The 19,058-nt window shown below is 42.7% G+C and overlaps 1 protein-coding gene across 1 annotated transcript in view; it reads left to right on the top strand.

Moving 5' to 3' along the window:
- Positions 1 to 767: 767 nt before the first annotated feature.
- Positions 768 to 19,058, top strand: part of LOC124607130 — a 151,786-nt gene continuing 133,495 nt past the window's right edge. The window contains exon 1 of the mRNA XM_047139336.1: positions 768 to 852. The gene's annotated coding sequence lies outside the window, so the exon portion shown is untranslated. The remainder of the gene's footprint in view (positions 853 to 19,058) is intronic.

Consider the following 19,058-nt stretch of genomic DNA (forward strand, 5'->3'; position numbering starts at 1 on the left):
TTAATTCCAATCGTGCGGCCATGGTCACGTCGCAAACCTTTCCACACGAATCACCTGAGTACAAATAAGAGCTCCGATAATGCATTGCCTTTCTGTACCTTCTGTAGGCGGTACTTCCGTCATCGGTATTTGTGCATAACTTTGTCCCATAAGTTTTGTCAACTGAATGGATGTTGCACGTAGATGTAGCACTTCGTGGCCTCACAGAAAATCTTTTCTCTTTTCAGCATAAATACAGGAGTGAAGATGAACAGGACAATGAGCAGCTAGTAAACATTTGATGGTAATCGTGTGACACTGAAGATAGACTACGACTGAAAATGAAGCGTGAAGTTAAAGTGTTGTGGTGGGCCAGCGTGGCCGTGTTGTGTGCAAGCGTGTGTTTAGGGGAAAGTGTTGACTCGGACACTGCGACGAGAAATAGCCAGAAGGACAAAGAATTTAGTGGCAGAGACAGTTCGAATAATACGGAGGCAGAGGCGGCGACGTGGTGCCCGTCGTGCGCGGTGAACTCGCTGGTGGAGGAGATGCGGCGCGACTGCGGCGAGCGGCCTGGGGGCGGGCAGGCGCCGCCACCGGATGTGGTGGCCTGCGCGGAGGCGGTGCTAGGGAGGCTGCTGCAGCGTGCCGAGGACCGCGACGTGCTGCCACTGGCGCCAGGCCTGGCGCTGCGCCGCACCACCGGGGGCGGCGGGGGCGGAGGTCGTGGCGCCGCGGAACCGCTTGCGACCCGCGTGGGTCGCTTCCTCCGCACGCACGCCCTCACCGTCTCCCTGCGCGACGCGTGGGCAGCCCTCTCTGGGTCTCGTGCATCTACTGCCGCCAGAAGCTTCTTTGGCCTCTTCCAACCAGGTAACTCCACCCCTACGTCTCATTTCACCAGTCTACGTTATTTTGGTAGCTTCTGTTAAGTCACTCAAAGTACGATGGGCGTTCAATAAGTAATGCTACACATGTTCCTCCCGGTCAATTTAGTTGAAAAAAATGAGGATTTTGTTGCTGGACGTCGTCAACTATTCCCCCTTTCAGCTCCTATAGTTCCATTAAGTTACGATAGGTGGCGGCGCTATACGCAGCCTTCAAAATGGCGTCTCTAACGGAGGTGCGTTCCGAGCAGATTAGAGATTAGATTACATCAGTTTTTCCTTCCATAGATCCGTCCTGAGGAGATCCTAGTGGATGTGGAACATATCTGTACTAAGATGGTATCTGTTCTTTCGGACATGTCCGAAAGAACAGATACCATCGGTGACCATGCAGCTCGTTAGCATGAAATTACACTCAAATGAACACCCTTAGCTGCTTACAGGCGTTGACATACGGGAATCGGCAACGCGCCGCGAGTAATGAGTATAATGGGCGGAGGCACTACGAATGTAGTGCGGGACAATACGTTGAGAATGTGGGTTTCGCGGGAGCCGTGCCAGAGATAAATCCTTGCAGTCGCGCTATCCTCTGTGTCCTCGGTGGCTCAGCTGGGTACGCCGGCACGGTAGGTCAGCGTGTTCGGTCAGAGGGTTAAGCTACCCTCTGTAATAAAAAAACTAAGTGCACGGATCAACGAACAACCAGAACGAGTGCCATAGATACGTCCGCCATGAACAAATTCAACGAACAGTATAGAACAAAATGGCATCAAAAAAAAAAAAAAAAAAAAGATAGATAGAGCGTCTGCCATGTAAGCAGGAGATTCCGGGTTCGAGTCCCGGTCGGGGCACACATATTCATTTGTCCCCGTTGACGTATGTCAACGCCTGTAAGCAGTTAAGGGTGTTCATTTCATTATAATGGGATGTGGAACATGTCAATTTTTTTAAGCTGAAATAACAATACTAATAGTATTATTTTATACATTACATCATTTGTTTCTACTAAAAACTTCGTAAATGGAGTAGAAGGAGTTCCCCACTAGTAACTCTTTCAGGCTCCTTTTAAACTGATCTTCATTTGTAACTAAATTTTTTATGTTTGCTGGCAAATTATTGAAGATGAGTGTTCCTAAGTAGTGGACCCCTTTTTGAACTAAAGTAAGTGCTTTTAAGTCCTTGTGCAGATCATTTTTGTTTCTGGTGTTGTATGTATGAACTGAGCTCTTTGTTGGAAATAGAGATATATTATTTAGGACAAAATTCATTATGGAGTAAATATACTGAAAGGCAGTAGTTAGTATACCCAGTTCTTTGAAGAGGTTTCTACAGGACGTCCGTGAATTTACTCCACAAATGTTACGTATTACACGCTTTTGGACTCTGAAAACTTTTGTTTGACTTGAAGAGTTACCCCAAAATATTATGCCATATGACATTATGGAATAAAAGTAGGCAATGTATACAAGATTTTTCATTTTTATGTCGCCTATGTCTGCTAACACTCGAATTACAAATACAGATTTGTTAAGGCGTTTCTGCAAGTCTGTGGTGTGCTCCTTCCAACTGAATTTATTATTGTTGTGTACATAGTTTCGCGTAGTCAGCGCATACACAACTTTCCCACTAGAGCGCGCCCCGCTAAGCACAACAGCGCAGGCGCAGCGCTCGTCCGTCTCCGCACTACGAGATGGCGCTGCCATAAAGACGGACCAAATTCTGCTTCCGCCGATCCGCGTATTAATATGTAATGCAGCCAATGAGATTGCTGCTAACGTAGAACCTTTTCTGCTCGCGGATCACACTCGCGCAGTGATACCTGAACGCGCGAGGTATTATAACGAGTGTACAGACCTCCGATTAGTCAGTCTGCATTAGTCTGTAGTCAAGTTTCAGTCTGCACCTAGTAAGATTACCATATTCCTGTGCCTAGCCATGAAGATAAATGAATAGACACTTTGTCAAGTATCAGAGGTATGTGAGAATAAGATTAACGTACCAAGACCAAAGGAACTTCAGATTGTCAGTTGTAAATAGCGTCCAGAATGAAGTTACGTAATGTCTATGGTTTTTATTATTTTAATAAACGTGTGTGAAAATTAATCAAGTTCTGTTTAAAGTTGGTCACCGTCAATCTGCTACTCTAAGCGTGCAAGTGGCATTTCTATCGTCTGACCTAACGGCAGAAGATAAACACGCCACGATAAGACCACGAGACATTTTGCTGACACTCGCCTACTTCGTTAGAGCGACAAGTCAAATAATCTGATGGTGTGTGTGTACCGAAGGTCTTACAGTACGCAAATCACAATTATGAAGTTGTAATCCCAGGAATTTAAGACTGTCAACTTCTTCTATCTGCTCTTCTTCAAATTTTATGCATATGCTGGGTGGAAACCTCTTACAGGTTCTGAATTGCATATAGTGAGTCTTTTCGAAGTTTAATGTCTGTGAGTTGGCTTTAAACCATTCATTAATATACATGAATGTATCATTAGCAGATCTTCATAGAACTACACTCGACATACTATTTATTGCAATATTTGTGTCATCTGCAAACAAAACGAACTCTGCTTCTGGCAGTGTAACAGATGAGAGATCCTTAATGTACACAAGGAAAAGCAATGGCCCTAAGATGGATCCTTATGGGACACCACATGTAATTTCTTCCCATTCTGATGATGACCGATGACTTAATTCACTAGTCCCTTGCACTGACACCCTTTGTTTCCTGTTAGCGAGGTATGACTTGAACCATTTTTCAGTATTGCCCGTGACGCCATAGAATTCTAATTTATTTAAAAGGATGTTGTGGTTCACACAATCAAATGCCTTTGACAAGTCAGAGAACTGTCACTGAGTTCCTTTTGTTGCAAAACCAGAGCATCACAAATATCCGTAGGCGCTTGTACAATGTCTGTGAAGACCTCACAGTGAACAAAAGTACGGCGAGTCGTTGGACAAGGTGCCTGTCATCAAATTTTTTGTATAATATCGTCACAGGGAATGAAACGTGAGTTCATCTGTTCGAACCGGAAACAAACTGGCAATCCGTGGTCTGTCGCCACACCACCTCTCCTGTGAAGAGATAAATCCCACGTGTTCGTCGCCATATAAATGCAAACGAACTTCTCCTTCTCCATGATAACCCAAGGCCTCGGACAAGTTTGCACAACCGAGAGCAGCTCACAAAACTTCACTGAACTGTTCCTCCCCACCCTCCCTACAGCCCGGATGTGACACCTTCCGACTTATCTTGAAAAACAGTGCTTAGTGGCCAAAACAGTGGGGAATATTATGGTACGATGAAACACTGAATGAAATCAACTTACTTTCAGAAAAAGAGGTGTTCCATTACTTGTTGAACGCACCTCGTACCGAAATGACAAGAAAAGGTCGTTAAACACTTCACCATATTTTTTCTTCCTTTTCGTTTTTTATTTTAATTTTCTTTTAGTAAAAACCGTTAGTGTACGGCTATTTTATTTAATTTCGTAGTTGTAAATAACAATATGAGGAACAATATTCCCTGCTGTTTCTTTTTCCAATACGAGGAGGTCGGGACGAGCAGGGTTATCCTTGAATACCTGTGGTGTTTTAGAACACGCCTGAGCAGCGAGTACAAGACATACAGAAAGATACTAGTACCAGTCGGTAGAGAATCTCTCCAAGTCTTTTAGTCACATTAAATGTGCTGACCATGGGCACCGTTTGTAACATTGTGAACGTCAAACACATACCTACATTTATTGATACAAATTGTACAGAAGGGCGCCACAGCAGCTCGTTGTGCTAATCTGCCCAGTTTTGCCTACCTGCAGACTCAAATTAATTCATTTCGGCAGTGCGAAGCTGAGCAGAGCAGAGGGTTTACAACGAAATATGAAGAAAGCACAACCTACAGGTGCAAACTGTAATTATAAGAATTCTGCGGATTGTTAGCAGACATCGTTTTATCAGTGGGACACTTATATAGCGGTATGTATATTACAATTACATGCAGCAAATTCTGACAGCTTCTCAACCTATCGTGCTACACATACGTACCAGTGGTAGTGATAGCTTGAGCTGTATCCTTCAGTTTTTTTAAATTTCTGTCATCGGTCATCTGACTGTTTCGATGAGACCCGGCACGAGTTCCTCTCCCGCGCTAAGCTCCTCATTCCACAGTTGCACTTGCACCATACGTTTTCAATTATTTCTTCGATGATTTCCAATCTTTGTCATTCGCTAAAGCTTTTACCCTCCACTGCTAGCTGTAGTACTCTTATGTTGCTTCTTCGCCGATACTGCGAAAAACCTCCTCACCTTTATCTAATCAGGCCACCTAATTTTCAACAATTTCTTTTTGGCACCACATCTCAACCACTCGACTCTCTTCTGTTCTAGTTTCCCCGAAGTCCGTGTTTAACTACCAAACAATGCTGTGCTCCAAATGTAGATTTCCAGAAATACCTTTCGTAAGTTAACGACTGCGTTTCATACTACTCGGCTTCTATTGGCCACGATTCCTCTTTTTGGCTGTGCTGGACTGTTTTTTGTGTCCTATATGCTTTGTAATAGGGGTAATGCAGGAGTAGGTTTAATAATGAATAGGAAAATAGGAATGCGGGTAAGCTACTACAAACAGCAGAGTGAACGCATTAAAACTGAAGAAACTGCAAAAAGGTAGGAATTTAAGGAGATGGGACCTGGATAAACTAAAAGAACCAGAGGTTGTACAGAGATTCAGGGAGAGCATAAGGGAGCAATTGACAGGAATGGGGGAAATAAATACAGTAGAAGAAGAATGGGTAGCTTTGAGGGATGAAATAGTGAAGGCAGCAGAGGATCAAGTAGGTAAAAAGACGAGGGCTAGTAGAAATCCTTGGGTAACAGAAGAAATATTGAATTTAATTGATGAAAGGAGAAAATATAAAAATGCAGTAAGTGAAACAGGCAAAAAGGAATACAAACGTCTCAAAAATGAGATCGACAGGAAGTGCAAAATGGCTAAGCAGGGATGGCTAGAGGACAAATGTAAGGATGTAGAGGCCTATCTCACTAGGGGTAAGATAGATACCGCCTACAGGAAAATTAAAGAGACCTTTGGAGATAAGAGAACGACTTGTATGAATATCAAGAGCTCAGATGGAAACCCAGTTCTAAGCAAAGAAGGGAAAGCAGAAAGGTGGAAGGAGTATATAGAGGGTCTATACAAGGGCGATGTACTTGAGGACAATATTATGGAACTGGAACAGGATGTAGATGAAGATGAAATGGGAGATATGATACTGCGTGAAGAGTTTGACAGAGCACTGAAAGACCTGAGTCGAAACAAGGCCCCCGGAGTAGACAATATTCCATTGGAACTACTGACGGCCGTGGGAGAGCCAGTCCTGACAAAACTCTACCATCTGGTGAGCAAGATGTATGAAACAGGCGAAATACCCTCAGACTTCAAGAAGAATATAATAATTCCAATCCCAAAGAAAGCAGGTGTTGACAGATGTGAAAATTACCGAACTATCAGCTTAATAAGTCACAGCTGCAAAATACTAACACGAATTCTTTACAGACGAATGGAAAAACTAGTAGAAGCCAACCTCGGGGAAGATCAGTTTGGATTCCGTAAAAACACTGGAACACGTGAGGCAATACTGACCTTACGACTTATCTTAGAAGAAAGATTAAGGAAAGGCAAACCTACGTTTCTAGCATTTGTAGACTTAGAGAAAGCTTTTGACAATGTTGACTGGAATACTCTCTTTCAAATTCTAAAGGTGGCAGGGGTAAAATACAGGGAGCGAAAGGCTATTTACAATTTGTACGGAAACCAGATGGCAGTTATAAGAGTCGAGGGACATGAAAGGGAAGCAGTGGTTGGGAAGGGAGTAAGACAGGGTTGTAGCCTCTCCCCGATGTTGTTCAATCTGTATATTGAGCAAGCAGTAAAGGAAACAAAAGAAAAATTCGGAGTAGGTATTAAAATTCATGGAGAAGAAATAAAAACTTTGAGGTTCGCCGATGACATTGTAATTCTGTCAGAGACAGCAAAGGACTTGGAAGAGCAGTTGAATGGAATGGACAGTGTCTTGAAAGGAGGATATAAGATGAACATCAACAAAAGCAAAACAAGGATAATGGAATGTAGTCTAATTAAGTCGGGTGATGCTGAGGGAATTAGATTAGGAAATGAGGCACTTAAAGTAGTAAAGGAGTTTTGCTATTTGGGGAGCAAAATAACTGATGATGGTCGAAGTAGAGAGGATATAAAATGTAGGCTGGCAATGGCAAGGAAAGCGTTTCTGAAGAAGAGAAATTTGTTGACATCCAGTATTGATTTAAGTGTCAGGAAGTCATTTCTGAAAGTATTCGTATGGAGTGTAGCCATGTATGGAAGTGAAACATGGACGATAAATAGTTTGGACAAGAAGAGAATAGAAGCTTTCGAAATGTGGTGCTACAGAAGAATGCTGAAGATTAGATGGGTGGATCACATAACTAATGAGGAAGTATTGAATAGGATTGGGGAGAAGAGAAGTTTGTGGCACAACTTGACCAGAAGAAGGGATCGGTTGGTGGGACATGTTCTGAGGCATCGAGGGATCACCAATTTAGTATTGGAGGGCAGCGTGGAGGGTAAAAATCGTAGAGGGAGACCAAGAGATGAATACACTAAGCAGATTCAGAAGGATGTAGGTTGCAGTAGGTACTGGGAGATGAAGAAGCTTGCACAGGATAGAGTAGCATGGAGAGCTGCATCAAACCAGTCTCAGGACTGAAGACTACAACAACAACAATGCTTTGTCCGTCATGGATAATTTCGCTTTCAACGTAGCAGAATTCCTTAATTCATCTGCTCAGTCGTCACAAGTTTTTATGTTAATTTAGCGCTAGTCTCATTTCTGCTACTTCTCGTTACTTTCGTCTATCTTTGGTTCACTCTCAAGCACGTTCTGTAGTGATCTACTTATACTGTAATTCTTCTTGACCTTCACTGAGAACAGCAATGTCATCAGTGAATCTTTCCATTGACATAATCATCCCCCTTAAACTTTCTTCTCTTTCCACCGGTGCTTGTTCCATGTATACATTGAACAGTAGGCGAGAAAGGCTGCATCCCTGTGTTACACCTTTTCAATCTGAGCACTACATCCTCGGTACGTCTTCCCCCACCCCCCCACCCCTCTTGAACCGTGGACCTTGCCGTTGGTGGGGAGGCTTGCTTGCCTCAGCGATACAGATAGCCGTACTGTAGGTGCAACCACAACGGAGGGGTATCTGTAGAGAGGCCAGACAAACGTGTGGATCCTGAAGAGGGGCAGCAGCCTTTTCAGTAGTTGCAAGGGCAACAGTCTGGATGATTGATTGATCTGGCCTTGTAACATTAACCAAAACGGTCTTGCTGGGCTGGTACTGCGAACGAATGAAAGCAGGGGGAAACTACAGCCGCAATTTTTCCCGAGGGCATGCAGCTTTACTGTATAGTGAAATGATGATGGCGCCCCCTTGGGTAAAATATTCCGGAGGTAAAGTAGTCCCCCATTCGAATCTCCGAGCGGGGACTACTCAGGACTCAGGAGGACATCGTTATAGGAGAAAGAAAACTGGCGTTCTACGGATCGGGGCGCGGAATGTCAGATCACTTAATCGGGCAGGTAGGTTAGAAAATTTCAAAAGGGAAATGGAATGGTTGAAGTTAGATGTAGTGGGAATTAGTGAAGTTCGGTGGCAGGAGGAACAAGACTTCTCGTCAGGTGACTACAGAGTAATAAATACAAATGGTGCAAATGGCTCTGAGCACTATGGGACTCAACTACTGTGGTCATCAGTCCCCTAGAACTTAGAACTACTTAAACCTAACTAACCTAAGGACATCACACACATCCATGCCCGAGGCAGTATTCGAACCTGCGACCGTAGCAGTCGCGCGGTTCCGGACTGCGCGCCTAGAACCGCTAGACCACCGCGGCCGGCTAGTAATAAATACAAAATCAAATATAGGTAATGCAGGAGTAGATTTAATAATGAATAAAAAAATTGGAGTACGGGTACACTACTACAAAAAGCATAGTGAACGCATTACTCTCGCCAAAATAGACACGAAGCCCACGCCCACCACAGTAGTACTAGTTTATATGCCAACTAGCTCCGCAGATGACGAAGAGATTGATGAAATGTATGATGAGATAAAAGAAATTATTCAGATAGTGCAGGGAGACGAAAATTTAATAGTCATGGGTGACTGGAACACGATAGTAGGAAAAGGAGGAGAAGGAAACGTAGTAGGTGAAAATGGAATGGGGGTAACGAATGAATGAAGAAGACGCCTCGTAGAATTTTGCACAGAGCAGAACATCATAGCTAACACTTGGATCAAGACTCATGAAAGAAGGTTGTATACATGGAAGAGGCCTGGAGATACTGGAAGGTTTCAAATAGATTATATAATGGTAAAACAGAGATTTAGAAACCAGGTTTTAAATTGTAAGAGATTTCCAGGGGCAGATGTGGACTCTGACCACGACGTATTGGTTATGAACTGTAGATTAAAACTGAAGAAACTGCAAAAATGTGTGATTTTATGGATATGGGATCTGGATAAACTGACAGAACCAGAGGTTGTAGAGAATTTCAGAAAGAGCTTTAGAGAACGATTGACAAGAATGGGGGAAAGAAATACAGTAGAAGAATGGGTAGCTTTGAGAGATGAAATAGTGAAGGCAGCAGAGGATCAAGTAGGTAAAAAGACCAGCGCTAGTAGAAATCCTTGGGTAACAGAAGAAATATTGAATTTAATTGATGAAAGGAGAAAATATAAGAATGCAGTAAATGAAGCAGGCAAAAATGAAAACAAACGTCTCAAAAATTAGATTGACATGAAGTTCAAAATGGCTACGCAGGGATGGCTAGAGGACAAATGGAAGGATGTAGATGCGAATATCACAAAGGGTAAGATAGATACTGCCTACAGGCAAATTAAAGAGCCCTTTGGAGAAAAGAGAACCACTTGTATGAATATGACGAGCTCAGATGGAAACCCAGTTCTAAGCAAAGAAGGGAAAACAGAAAGATGGAAGGAATATATAGAGGGTCCATACCAGGAAGATGTACTTGAGGACATTATTATGGAAATGGAACAGCATGTAGATGAAAATGAAATGGGAGAAATGATACTGCGTGAAGAATTTGACAGAGCACTGAATGATCTACGTCGAAACAAGGCCTCGGGAGTAGACACCATTCCATTAGAACAACTGATAGCCTTGGGAGAGCCAGCCCCGACAAAACTCTACCATCTGGAGAGCAAGATCTATGAGACAGGCGAAATACCCTCAGACTTCAAGAAGAATATAGTAATTCCAATCCCAAAGAAATCAGGTGTTGACAGGTGTGAAAATTACCGAACTATCAGTTTAGTAATTCACGGTTGCAAAATACTAAATCGAATTCTTTACAGACGAATGGAGAAACTGGTAGAAACCGACCTCGGGAAGGATCAGTTTAAATTCCGTAGAAATGTTGAAAGACGCGAGGGAATACTGACCCTACGACTTATCTTAGAAGATAGATTAAGGAAAGGTAAACCTACGTTTCTAGCATTTGTAGACTTAGAGAATGCATTTGACTATGTTGACTGCAATACTCTCTTTTAAATTCTGAAGGTGGCAGGGATCAAATACAGGGAGCGAAAGGCTATTTACAATTTGTACAGAAACCAGATGGCAGTTATAAGAGTCGTGGGGCATGAAAGGGAAGCAGCGGTTGGGAAGGGAGTGAGCCTGTCCCCGATGTTATTCAATCTGTATATTGAGCAAGCAGTAAAGGAAACGAAAGAAAAATTCGGAGTAAGTATTAAAGTCCATGGAGAAGAAATAAAAACGTTGAGGTTCACCGATGACATTGTAATTCTGTCAGAGACAGCAAAGGACTTGGAAGAGCAGTTGAACGGAATGGACAGTTTCTTGAAAGGAGGATACAAGATGAACATCAAAAAAAGCAAAACGAAGATAATGGAACGTAGCTGGGTGATCTAGAGGGAATCAGATTAGGAAATGACACACTTAAAGTAATAAATGAGTTTTGCTATTTAAGGAGCAAAATAACTGATGATGGTCGAAGTAGAGAGGATATAAAATGTAGACTGGCAATGGCAAGGAAAGCGTATCTGAAGAAGAGAGATTTGTTAACATCGAGTAAAGATTTAAGTTTCAGGACGTCGTTTCTGAAAGTATTGGTGTGGGGTGTAGGCATGTATGGAAGTGAAACAGGGACGATTAATAGCTTAGACAAGAAGAGAACAGAAGCTTTCGAATTGTGGTGCTATAGAAGAATGCTGAAGATTAGATGAGTAGACCACATACCTAATGAGGAGGTATTGAACAGAATTGGTCAGAAGAGAAATTTGTGGCACAACGTGACTAAAAGTAGGGATCGGTTGCTAGGACATACTCTGAGGCATCAAGGGATCACCAATTTAGTACTGGAAGGCAGCGTGGAGGGTAAAATCCGTAGAGTGAGACCAAGAGATGAATACACGAGGCAGTTTCAGAAGGATGTAGGTTGCAGTAGGTACTGGGAGATGAAGAAGCTTGCACAGGATAGAAGAGCATGGAGAGATGCATCAAACCAGTCTCTGGACTGAAGACCACAACAACAACAGGGTTTTTTCCTGTAGTTTATTTGTATTTGTCTTGAAATTTGAAACATCTTGCACCACTTTTTACATTCTCGAACGCTTTTCTCTAGGCCGATAATCCTAAGAACATTTCTTGATTTTTCGTAAGCTTTGCTTCCATTATCAGCCACAACGTCAGAAATGCCTATCTCGTGACCTTTTCTTCCGAAAACCAAACTGATCACGTAAGGGGTCCTTAATTTTCTTTTCTCTTCCTCTGTGTCAGTGTCTTGGAACACTATTTCGGGACTCAAACATTGTGTAAAGAGACCGATATCGAGGAGGATCCCTAATGGTGAGTTTATTTTTACACCTCAAGCCCTCTTTCATGTAACTGTATGGGTGAATGGGTAACGTTTAACTGCTGTCAGGTGTCGTGACGAGATCTTGGGACCTCATGTGCAGTTGTTGCGAGGTGCTGTGGGCCCAGACGTCGTATTGATGGACTATAATGCTCGACATCGTAGAGCACGGTGGTTGGTTGTTTCTTGAAAACGGAAGATATTGAACGCGTGGCGTGGCCTGCTCACTCTCCCGATTTGAAACCCTTAGTGCATTTTTGGGATGCACGAGGGAGACGGTAAGCATCATGTCAGCATCCGCCAACCATTCTCCAAGACTGCTAGCAGCTCTGCAAGAAGAATGGGTATTACTGCAACATGAGACTAATGAAATCATTCACAGCATGTCTCGTCGTTCTCAGGCCTGTGTTGCTGCCAGAGGTGGTCACACCCCATACTGAGCATATTAACCACTTGTCGGAATGTGTGTGCTAACCCGTTAAGCTGGAAAAAACGAAGGACATTTTTGTCTACATTTATGCATATTGCACTCGTTTGCGTTATGTCTTCTTTACATTGTTTATAGTTTACTATCACTTGTTTGCACTGTTCTGGGGCAAAAGAAACGTAATCTTGCAAAATTTTCTTTTGCTGCTTTGATTTTGGACACTAGTATATGTTACACTTTCGTTGGTTATTCACTCTCTCATTGTTACCTCTATCTCGGCAGTCCGCTACTGGAGAACCCAATTGAATTACAGGCCACATATCCTGTGGATACGCATTATGTGCGTTTAATGCTGTGGTTTCCATTGTCCGCTGCATCGTCATGCCGTTGATCGTTGCTGGTTCTTGTGCTTTTTGGGGGCAGTTTCCCACACCAAGGGCGAGAGAGTGCCCTTAGACTGTGTCTGCGCCTACGCCGTGTTTGACAACGCTATTTGCAGACCGAGGGTGACTCCGTACATCAAGTGCCTTCGGCCGCCTTTGCTGATAACTTTTATTAGAAATTGAAATAGTGGCTGGATTCGAACCCTCAACCCAGGACATTTTGATACGTTGCTACTAGATAACGAATAGTTGCGTATATAGTTTTTTTTATTCCTGAACTGGTGTTTTGGAATCAGTCCGTGATAATACTGACAGAGGTAATTGTTGTGGTCTTTAACCTGTAGACTAGTTTGACACACTTCTCCATGCTAGTTTATTCTATGTAGGTCTCTTCATCTCTGCTCAAGTGCTGAAATCTACATCACTTGAACCTTCTTACTGTAGTCAGACCTTCCTTTCCCTCCACATTTTTACCAGCCACAGTACCCTACATTTTCAAACTGATGTTTACTCTATGACTCTAAATGTAAAAATAAGGAAAATCAACGCCCCGTCAACGATGAGGTCATTAGAGGTGGAGCGTAACTTCGGAATAGGGAAGGATGGGAAGGAACCATCCTGGCATTTGCCTTTAGTTATTTAAGGAAATCATAGAAAACGCACGAGATATATCCTATGAACCGATTTCTTCTTTTAGTGTGGCATTTTTTTTCCATTCGACTCATTAGTTATTCAGTCTACACATATAACCTTCTGTTTTATTTATTATTATTAGCACTGATTCCTGGGGCACCCCCCATTTAACCGTGCCCCACTTAGAACCCACATCAAAGCCATTCTCAACACTTTGGATAATGACCTTTTGCTGTCTGTTGTTAAAGTAAGAGGTGAATAAGGGGTGAATCAACTGTGAGCTACTTCCGTAAGGGTAAATTCTGGAGCAATATTTTGTGATAAAACACAATCAAAGGCCTTACTTAAATTAAAAAAGATGCCTAGCCTTCGAAACCTTTTGTTTACCCCATTCAGTACCTCACTTGTTAAACCACTTCGAAAATCGAACTGTATATTTGATAGCAAATTATGTGAAATAAAATGATCAATTAGATCAATTATCCTTACACGCACACCCTTTTCAAAAACTTTTGCGAACACTGATAGAATAGAAACAGGTCTAAAATTGTCTACATTATCCCTTTCTCCCATTTTATATAGCGGCTTTACTATTGAGTACTTTAATCGTTCAGGAACTGACCACTGTTAAAGGAAAAATTACAAATATTGACTGAGTGCAGGGTAACATGTGCAGTACAGTACTTTAATATTCTGCTAGATACTCCATCATATCCATGAGAGTCCTCAGTTTTCAGGAGTTAATAATTGACTCAATCTCCCCCTTGTCAGTATCACAAAGGAGTATTTCTGACATCAGTCTCGGAAAGGCATTTTCCAAGAGAGTTATACGATTCCCTATAGAAACTAAGATTTTATTTAATTCACCAGCAATGCTCAGAAAGTGCTTGTTAAATATTGTAGATATATCTGACTTGTCAGTAACAGAAATATTTTTACTAACTGGCTGACTTAATGTCGTCGACTTTGTAATGCTGACCACACACTTTCTTCCTGACTGACCATATGGTTTTGATTTTGTCTTGTGAATTAGCTACTTTATTTGCGTACCACATACTCTTTGTCTTCCTAATAACATTTTAAGCATCTACAATACTGTTTGTAATGGTCAACTGTAGCTCGATTGTGACCTGACATTTTGATATAATTCCCACTTTGTTCTACATGATATCCTTATCCCACTAGTCAGCCAACCAGGCAGCCTTTTACTGCTAGTAACCTGTTTAGAACGTTCTACTCGAAAGCAACTTTCAAAGATAATGAGATATGTATTAATGGAAGCCTTACATTTTCATCATGTTATCGGCTCTATTAACACCCTACCTCTCTTGTTCCTTAACGAGGTTTAAAAAACTCTATTTTGCCGTAGCAGTAGCTTTCCTACATAGTCTGTAATTATGTATAGCCTTCGTTCGAGTACAAAAATATTTTAGTGTTAAAATTTGCGCATCATAGTCTGACAAGGCCATTCACCCTTTTACTAACAGGAAGCCCATATAGTAATGAAGAATGAATAAAAATACTGTCTATGACTGTGCTACTGTTCGCCTGCACCCTAGTTGGAAAAAACTCAGTTTGCATCAGATCATATGAGTTTAGGAGATTTTCCAGTATCCTTTTTCTTGCACAATCACTACAAAATTAATATTGAAGTCACCACATGTAACTAATTTTTTGCACTGCCTATAAAGTGAACCAAGAACCCTCTCTAGCTTGAGAAGAATTGTTCTGAAGTCAGAGTTAGAGGACCCATAAATAATAACAATTACACGTTTAGTTTCACTAAATTCAACTGCCCCTGCACACCATTCAAATAACTGTTCAGTGCAGTGCCTTGATACGTCTACAGACTCAAATGGAATACTGTCTTTTACGTTCATGGCCACTCCCCCAATTAGCAAGTAACTCCTTCAAAAACAGCCAGCTAATCTGTATCCTGGTAAAGGAAGCCTCTGAATTGTCAAATTATGTAAGCGGTGCTCCGATGTATCAATAAGCAGTTCACTAACTTTATAAAATCTTATATTTTGATGAAATACGCTAATTCTTTCACTATCTGCATACCTGATCTCCTCTGAAGGCGTTTCCTTTGCAACAGGGGCTTCTTTTAAGCAGGTATATCTATCAGATAACTTCAATCTACAAAAAGGTGCACCTATAACATCAACTACTACAGGAATTTTGCATGAGAGATCCTACCAGCAACCACTACACCGTCACCTTTAAGCTTTGCCAGCCTCCCCGTCCCATACGTATTGAGGTGCAGGCCATGCCTAGTGAAACCCGATTTACTGATGGACTCAGTTTGGACCACCGCAATGTGAGCCATGCCCTCCGACATCAGCGCCTTCTTCAGCCCCATGTTAAGACGTCTAACAGCAGCATTAAGAGGAGGTCGATGAAGACGCTGAAACAGTTGCGCTAATTACACAATAGTGCCAACAGTTTGACTACCTATCTTTACCAGGTCATTACCTACATCATACTCTGACCCTATCAAGACTATTCCCAGCTCCACCCACAGTCACTAGCAGATCCTCTTTCGTAACATTCCTACATAACTCTCCTTAACAGTCACCTGAGAGAAACCTGCACTACGCCTCACAATGCTCATGACGTGGTACTCACTCCCCAAAACTTCCTGAAACTGTTGGCCCGCACCTCTGCCATGCGAACTACCGAGCAGCAGAATCTTTTTCTTTCTGTTAGAACTCTCAATTTACTTAGGTTCCCTAACTGCTGAGGGCTACTGCATGTTTCCTACACCTGCAGCTACAAGACGCTCCTCTCCACTAAACTCTGACAGTTGGTCAGATCTATTGTTTATACACACAGTACATCTGTCTGAATATCTCCTCCTCCTAGCACCATATTAATAAAGCTGAAATATTTCATTCTCCACATTGATTCAGTGGCGTCGGAGAGAATTACAGGGAAGAGTCGAACGTCCTCAGGGGCGATGAACAGCAAAGAGCGTCATGAAAATCTTTGGAAGAGACCTATATCCGGAGGTGGATATCTAGAAGCTGAAGAAGACTGCTTGGCGCTAAGTATTAGTCCGAGGTCAGAAGTTACGCACTCTTAGCTATGTGCAGCGTTGCGAGACAAATTGGGCCACGTAGAGCTCCGCTGATTGACAAGGTCGTTATAATGAAACTTTCTCTGTCTGAGCCAGTTTGGACAGAAGACTATTTATCTCATGGGTATCCAAATCACCCGATAATATCACCCTAAAATTTCCACAGAAATGTAATTTAGTGGCATGTATTACCATTTGCCAAATGTGTCTCGCTCATTAAAACACCACCACTGTCTGGCTAGCAACTTGGCTTAACTATCTGTTGTGAGATCCCGCTTTATATCGAGTTCTGTCCCAGTCACTAAAGAGCAGAAAAAGTTACCTAGGAAAACCAGAGAAGGATTAATTGGAAATCCATAACTGCACACCGTTCCAGTACCCTCTGACAAATAGAACGTTAATAATTACTGATCAGCGTACATATTGCCTACTTGTCATTAACGTCGTTGTAAGATGCGATTCAGTTTGTAACTCATCTAATTATCTAATGCGACGACTACTTTTTATAGCTATCTTGTCTCTACCATCATCATCTGTGTCAGTTTCTTGTCGGTGGGCGAGCACTCGAACACCAGCTAAAGAAAGAAGCTTTGATTTTCAGCTTAGAGATAACTGCATGTTAAAAGCGTACGTCTCGCTGTTCTGGCAAAACAAGAAACTTAATAAAAAGTTCTTACACTTGAAAAAGTATGAAATTTATGTTTTTACTGATTTTGCTCCGTTATCAGTGGGTTTAGAAATTCGGCCATACACGTCAGCAACTCTCTGATTAGACTCATTCATATACCGGCTGCTCTACCTGAGACTTTATTTGCGCAACACACATTACAGGCACGACAAGAAACAGAAGACTAAACTGCGGATCAAGAAAACCAGGTTTTCTTTACAACTGAAACAAAACACAAGCAAGGGATTTTTCGTACTAGCTCTCAACTAACTCTATAGGTTATACGACAATCTATGCTGGCAGCAGCACTGGTTGCGACAAGGGAGTCGTGTAACGGAAGGCACGAAGGGTTATGTTCAGCCGTCTGAGTGGAAAGATTCACTTTCATTGCTCACAATAGCAACTTTTCATCGTAAAATGCGTGTTGTGCAGTGTTAATGATCGTGATAAGTGTGCTGTTAATTGCGACGAAGAGAGAGGGGAGCATAGGTGAAATCCTGTACTGGCATGCAGCCTACTCCAGAACAGCTCTGCTGAGTGTGACTGCTCAGTAGTAACACAATAAACTCATATTCGTCAAGTCATCACTTCATTCATTTTTAATTTTCGGTGATTTCATTCTGAAAACGACAAGCCTGTTTCTTTCCCCAAACCTAGCTTCCCTAAAGATCTCACCGACGACGGAATGTTACAGTCAGTGTTTCTTCGTTTAATGCCGTGGGAGCCGTTGAAGGTAGCGTCCCCATCTCCTGGGCGGGTCACCGACGTCACAAGATCTTTCTTAAAGAAACACTGCGGAAATAAGCAGTAACACAAGACGATGGTGGTCGGGAGGACTTAAGAAACTTAGAATGTGGACTACACTACTGGGCATTAAAACTGCTACACCAAGAAGAAATGCAGATGATAAACGGGTATTTATTGGGCAAATATTTTATACTAGAACTGACATGTGATTACTTTTTCACCAGTTTGGGTGCATAGATCCTGAGATATCAGTACCCAGAACAACCACCTAATGCCGTGATAACGACCTTGATACGCCTGGGCATTGAGTCAAACAGAGCTTGGATGGCGTGTACAGGTACAGCTGCCCATGCAGCTTCAACAAGATACCACAGTCCATCAAGAGTAGTGACTGGCGTATTGTGACGATCCAGCTGCTGGGCCACCATTGACCAGACGTTTTCAGTTGGTGAGAGATCTGGAGAATGTGCTGGCCAGGGCAGCAGTCGAACATTTTCTGTATCCATAAAGGCTCGTACAGGACCTGCACCATGCGGTCGTGCATTATCCCGCTGAAATGTAAGGTTTCGCAGGTATCGAATGAAGGGTAGAGCCACGGATCGTAACCCATCTGAAATGTAACGTTAACTGTTCAAAGTGCCGTCAGTGCGATCAAGAGGTGACCGAGACGTCTAACCAATGGCACCCCATACCATCACGCCGGGTGATACGCCTGTATGGCGATGAAGAGTACACGCTTCCAATGTGCGTTGACCGCGATGTCGCCAGACACGGATGCGACCGTCATGATGCTGTAAACAAAACCTAGATTCATCCAAAAAATGTTTTGCCATTCGTCCACCCAGGCTCTCACGTTATTAAACGAAGAGACACTGACAGGCGCTCCTGTCTGTGATGCAGCTTCAACGGTACCCGCAGCCGTGGTCTCCGAGCTGATAGTCCATGCCGCTGAAAACGTCATCAAACTGTTCGTGCAGATGGTTGTTGTCTTGCAAACGTCCCCACCTGTTGACTCAGGGATCGAGACGTGACTGCACGATCCGTTGCAGCCATATGGATAAGATGCCTGTCAAATCGACTGCTAATGATACGAGGCCGTTGGGATCCAGCACGGCGTTCCGTATTACCCTCCTGAACCCACCGATTCCATATTCTGCTAACAGTCATTGGATCTCGACCAACACGAGCAGCATTGTCGCGATACGATAAACCGCAATCGCGTTAAGCTATAATCCGACATTTATCAAAGTCGGAAACGTCATGGAACGCATTTCTCCTCCTTACACGACGCATC

This window comes from Schistocerca americana, chromosome 3 (genome assembly GCF_021461395.2).
Source record: "Schistocerca americana isolate TAMUIC-IGC-003095 chromosome 3, iqSchAmer2.1, whole genome shotgun sequence".
In the NCBI taxonomy this organism is placed as follows: Eukaryota; Metazoa; Arthropoda; class Insecta; order Orthoptera; family Acrididae; genus Schistocerca; species Schistocerca americana.